At 38.8% G+C, this 6307-nt stretch overlaps 1 pseudogene; it reads left to right on the forward strand.

The window, feature by feature from the left end:
* The first annotated feature begins 3058 nt into the window (after window positions 1-3058).
* Window positions 3059-4035, forward strand: LOC132223786 (microtubule-associated protein RP/EB family member 1-like; annotated as a pseudogene).
* Window positions 4036-6307: the final 2272 nt, after the last annotated feature.

Below are 6307 nucleotides of genomic sequence, written 5' to 3' on the forward strand. Positions count from 1 at the left end.
GGGTGAAATTGTGATTTAACAATTATAGCCTTTTCCATAAAGGACAGAAATGTGACATAAAATCCAGTAGAATAGGTACTTAAAGCTACAGGGGAACCACTCTGTAAAGTACATGATTTTCTAACCACTTTACTGTGCATCTGAAACTAATCCTATATAATAAAGAGGGAATATGCTAATTGACTGTCACACCCTCATAAGATGGCGGTGCCCACAGCCACAAGATGGCAGCACCCAGTCCCTTCAGCCCCGCAGGGGACCTCAGGTCCGCCTGCACATCCCACTGACTGAGGCTCAGGCAAACAGGGCCAGCCGAGGCACAGACAAGCCTCAGATGGCAGCTGCCCAGCTGCCCAGGGTTGGCCCAAGGTGCTGGCAAGCCTCGGATGATGGCTGCCCAGCCATGCAGGGCCAGCTCGAGGCTCAGGTAACCAGGGCCGGCTGTGGCTTGCACTGCTGGCAGTAGCAGCAGCAGAGTTGTGATGGGGGCATTGCCTTTACCTGATCGGTGGGTCGCCTCCTGCCCCTGAGGGCTCCCAGACTGTGAGAAGGGGCAGGCTGGGCTGAGGGACCCCCTTCTCCAGTGTATGAATTTTCATGCACCAGGCCTCTAGTACAGAATAATATTTAATGCAAACTCTAATAAAAAATAAAAATCCTTAGAATGGAATCAAAGAATAATAGAATAGAAAAAATAAAAAGCATTGCATTCACAATCCCAGTAATGCTGTGATTTTTCTTGAACTTTTAAGGACCCATGTCCCCCCAAAATTTATACACCCTTTAACAGCTGATAGTTCAATTTGAAAAATGAAATGTATTTTAATACATTCTGCCTTTATAATTATTCAAAGTGTGTGTGTGTATATAGAATTATAATTATAATGAAATTATATATATATATAATTTCATTATAATTATAATTACCCTCAAAGATAAAGGAATGAATATTGGTAGATACATATAAAACCAAGAACTGGCACCAGATTAAAATATATGAAGTCAATGACTTTGAGTATTTTTTCATATGTCTCTTGGCCTTCTGTATGTCCACTTTGGAGAAATGTCTATATAAGTCCTTTGCCCATTTTTTTAAAAGACAATGGGGTATCACCTCACACCTGTCAAAATGGCCATCATCAACAAATGATAAGTTTTGGTGAGGATGTGGAGAAAAAGGAACCCTCATGCACTACTGGTGGGAATGTAGACTGGTGTAGCCACTGTGGAAAAGAGTATAGCGTTTCCTCAAAAATTATTAAAAAAAAAATGGATCTCCCATTTGAACCAGTGACCCCACTTCTAAGAATATATTCTAAGAAACTCAAAACACCAATCAAAAAGAATATATGCGCCCCATATGTTTATAGCAGTGCTATTTACAATAGCTAACATATGGAAACAGCCCAAGTGTCCATCAGTAGATGAGCACCCTCCCCACCCAGACCCCAACACAACTTCCGTCTGACAGCTGTCAGTCTGTTCTCTGTATCCATGAACCTGTCTCCTCATTATTAGTTTATTTTGTTCATTAGATTCCACACATAAGTAAAACCATATGGTACTTGTTTTCTCTGAATAACTTATTTTATTTAGCACAATACACTTCAGATTCATCCATGATGTTGCAAGTGTAAGATTTCCTTCTTTTTTATGTCTGAGTAGTATTCCACCAAGTAAATGTACCACAGCTTTTTATCCACTCATCTACTGATGGACATTTGGATTGTTTCCAAATATTGGCTATTGTAAATAATGCTGCAATGAACACATAGAGTGCATATATTCTTTTGAATTAGTGTTTCAGATTTCTTCAGATATATCCCCAGAAGTGGAATCACTGGGCATAATGCAGTTCCATTTTTAATTTAAGGTAACTTCATACTGCTTTCCACAGTGGCTGCATCAATCTGCATTCCCACCAGCAGTGTACCAGGGTTCCCTTTCCTCCACATTCTCAGCAACACTTGTTTGCTGATTTATTGACAATAGCCTTTCTGACAGGTGTGAGTGATATCTCACTGTGGTTTTAATTTGAATTTATCTAATTATTAGTGACATTATTTTTATTGGACAACTTGCAGCCAATATGTATCTAATATATCCGAAAGTTATATCAGACCCCTATTGAGGATGTAATTAAAAGTTTTAGGTGATGATAAAGATAATTGACCAATATTTAAGTATTTTTAAGTTATCATGCACTTTTTACTGGTGGCAGCAAGTAAATTTTCTCTCACTATAAAGGAAGAAAAGCTACAGAGACTACTATGACAGTTCCAGAAATGAAAATAGAAATTTGTGTAAAATGCAGATGCAGGGAAATCCTTAAAAGATGAGTAACTCAACCTTTCTCTTATACTGGATTGCAAAGGAGAAAAAAAATTAAATTTACATTCCATATAAATTAATCAGTTCATTAATTAAATCCAATGAATGAATTAAAATAAATTCCGATTAATTTAATTTCTCCCTAATGAGAAAAATTAAATACCAATGAATTAAATTTTGTCAGGTAGAGCTTTGGAGGACTCCAAACCATTGTAATATCTAAGATTTCTCCCCTGTATCCAAATCAATTTTCACCCCTTTGAGGGTAACATTGCCTATATTGAGAATACATAATTAATATGAAATGAGGAGTGCTCAACCACTAATGAGTGGTGCCTTAATTTGAGCCTCTGTTCTCATTAGCAGGAGGTGATCATGGTTTCACTTACTTCAATGTCATGGGAAAAAGTATGAGATTTCCCCCCAAGATTCTCATTCCTGTTGTAAACATACCTTCTCCCACTTATTTAATCAGACAGATGCTGCTGTAATGGGATTTGACAGAGGTAGTTTAAATCCTAAATCATTTAAAATAGGGTTATTATCAAGGTGGATCTTATCTAATCACAAGAATCCTTAAAAATGGTCTGGGTGCTTTACGTGGGTGCGTTAACAGGGGGGCATGTGAGGTCATCACTTGGGAGGGCAGAGTGGGATGGTTTGAAAGAGAGGAAGACCAAACCAGAGCCGGGCATGGCAATGGACATGGTTCCGCACAGAGCCAAAGATGGCAGTGAGCGTATTTTCAACCTAGTCACCACTTATAACGTAAGTCGACATGACATGCTGGCCTGGATCAATGAGTCCCTGCAGTTGAATCTGACAAAGGTCGAACAGATGTGCTCAGGGGCTGCCTGTTGTCAGTTTATGGACATGCTTGTCCCTGGCTCCATTGCCTTGAAAGAAGTGCAATTTCAAGCAAAGCTAGAACATGAATACATCCAGAACCTCAAAATACTACAAGCAGGTTTTAAGAGGATGGTTGTTAAAATAATTATTCCTGTGGACAGATTAGTAAAAGGAAAGTTTCAGGACAATTTTGAATTCGTTCAGTGGTTCAAGAAGTTTTTTGATGCAAACTATGATGGAAAAGACTATGACCCTGTAGCTGCCAGACAAGGTCAAGAAACTGCAGTGGCTCCCTCCCTTGTTGCTCCAGCTATGAACAAACCAAAGAAATAGCAGTGCAGCTCCACAGAGGCCCATTGTGACACAAAGAACTATTGCAAAACCCCTAAGGTGGCCCCGGTGTGGTGCCAAAGAATCCTGGTGTGGGCAATGGGGACCACGAAGCAGCTGAACTGATGCTGCAGATCAAAGTATTGAAACTTACCCTCAAAGACTTGGAGAAAGAAAGCGATTTCTACTTTGGAAAGCTAAGGGCCTTTAAATTGATTTGCCAGGAGAACAAGGGGGAAAACAACCCTGTATTGCAGAGGATTATGGACATTCTCTATGCCTCAGATGAAGGCTTTGTGATGCCTGATGAAGGGGGCCCACTGGAGGAACAAGAAGAGTATTAACAGCTTGGGCCAGCAGAGCAACATCCAAATTCTTCACTCCAAATCATGTGCTTGACTGTAAAATACTCCCTTTTATTATTTTTAGAGGACTCACTGGTTTCTTTTCTTCAGCAAAAAGTACCTCTTCTTAAAGTGCACTTTGCAGAAGTTTCACTCTTTTTTCACTAAGTTTGAGTTAAGAGGTTTTGTAGTATTAACATCTAGTTGGTTCACTTAGGGAACAATGGGGCTGACTATGGGCTCACCATATGGATGATGGTAACACTGATTGCTGGAGAAGGTGCTGTTATGAGATACGCTGAGGTGGATACCTCAGTAGCAAAATGTAAAGACTGATTTTAATTTTAAACTAATGTGAAATCTTGGCAGAGAATGTTTTAATAAATAAATGCCTTAAGAGAAAAAAAATGGTCTGGGTTCTTCCAGGCAAGAAATATTTGATGTGTGAGAGGTCCTATGAAGAGGGCCATGTAACAAGAATCTGAGTGTCCTAGGTGCCAAGGGTAGTGTCCAATCTACAGTCAGCAAAGTAAACTGGGACATCAGTGTCACAACTGCTGGCAATGGATTTTGTCAATAACCTAAAGGAATGTGAAAACAAACCTTTCCTCAATCAAGTCTCCAGAGATGAATATACCTGGCTAACACTGTACTGGTATTTCAGACTTATGAAGCCCTGTGCAGGGAAACCAGCCAATAAGTTTTGGACTCATTGCCCATGGTAATGGTGAGTTGATAAGTTGGTGTTATTTTACACCCCTAAATTTGTTATACGGAAATATAAAGCTATAGTTGACACTTGAATGGTACAGGTTTGAACTGTGTGGGTCCACTTACATATGAATTTTTTTAAAAGATACTCTAAATGAATCTTCTCTTCCTATGATTTTCTTAATAACATTTTATTTTCTGAGGCATACTTTAAGAATAGAGTATATAGCATATACAACATACAAAATATGTGTTAATCATCTGTTTATGCTCTTTGTAAGGCTTCTGGACAACACTAGGATATTAATAGTTAAGTTTTGAGGGAGTCAAAAGTTATATGTGGATTTTCAACTGCACAGGGATCAGCGACACTAAACCTCCCACATTGTTTTAGTCAATGGCAATATATTCCACAATCATTACTGCTCTTTATACTGCACATTCTTCTCATCCCCTCCATAGGAAATAAAATGAGATATTGGGGTGGGAAATGGAGGTAATGGCAGTTTCCTTTTCATTTAATTTGCTGTGTGTGTGTGTGTGTGTGTGTGTGTGTGTGTTTTATTACTCCTTTCTATTCTTGCAACACTATCCTGTTCATGTGCAAGGTATGAAAGCATCGTCAGCTTTAGCTACGGCACCCCTCACACAGATTTCAAGATATAAGTGAGCTTCGTGGCTTCCTTCTCACAACAGCAGCCCATGCACACATTGTGAAGTACTTATAGGTATATAGGTTTAAGATTTATCCTGCAGCAGCTGTCCCCCTGTCTTGCAAATGCCAATAAGAATTTGAGGTGTTAGTGAGCTTTTGCTAGGGTTTTCTTCCATTATTCTCCAGGCAGGTCTTTGCTTTGACTGTAGCCCTCCCTCAATCTAGGTGCATCTGACCAAGAGTTGCAGAGATTGTTTTGCTCATTGGAGTAAAACTTTTGGAGGGAGGCAATTTAAATTTGCTAACATCAAATATTATTTTAATCCAGACAAGTCCTGATTTAGGTTTAAAGAAATGGCTTTCTTCATCATTGAATATTATGTAAGTATGTTATACAAGAATTTGGGGCAGCTAGAAGGGTGGGCTCTTGTTCCTTAAGAGATTCAGAGAAAGCAGATCAATCAAGCAAGGAGGTTTTACTAATGGTAGTCTATTGAAGGTATATTTTGTATTAAATTTTGAAGGAGGATCTTGATCCTCTACCCCTGGCTTCAGGAGCAACCTTCTGACTTCAAAGGACTGATAGGCTTTATATTGAAGCGTAGTAATCCCTCCTTTGGAAAACTGCTATTTGAAATACTCTGTTATTCTTAGACAGTCTCTTATTCTATAGGTCAACTCTGTTATTTTTAGATAGTCCCTTATTCTGTAAAATAACTGTTTTAGTTTGAATAATAGAAAAAGATAAAAAACTTAACTGTCTGACCTTGCAAGCTAGCCGTCTAACATAATAGGCAAATACTGATGATAATTCCCATATTCTCATGCCAAGTGTTTGTTCATTATGTATCCAAGTTTACAAACTGTCTGCAAAAATAACTTACACAAAGCTCTTTGTAAAGTCTGCAGAAGGTCCAGAAAAACCATATTTGGGAGACAAAGAACTGGAAGCATATAAATAGAGAAAGCTTCCTCCGTGTTTTTGGTTCAGAATTTGACAGAGATATTCTGCTCTGAATCCATGCACAATAAAAGACTCCTAATTACTTGGCTTATTAAGGCATCTTGTATCTAGCCTGCTGGTTTA

This window comes from Myotis daubentonii, chromosome X (assembly GCF_963259705.1).
Source record: "Myotis daubentonii chromosome X, mMyoDau2.1, whole genome shotgun sequence".
Classification (NCBI taxonomy): Eukaryota; Metazoa; Chordata; class Mammalia; order Chiroptera; family Vespertilionidae; genus Myotis; species Myotis daubentonii.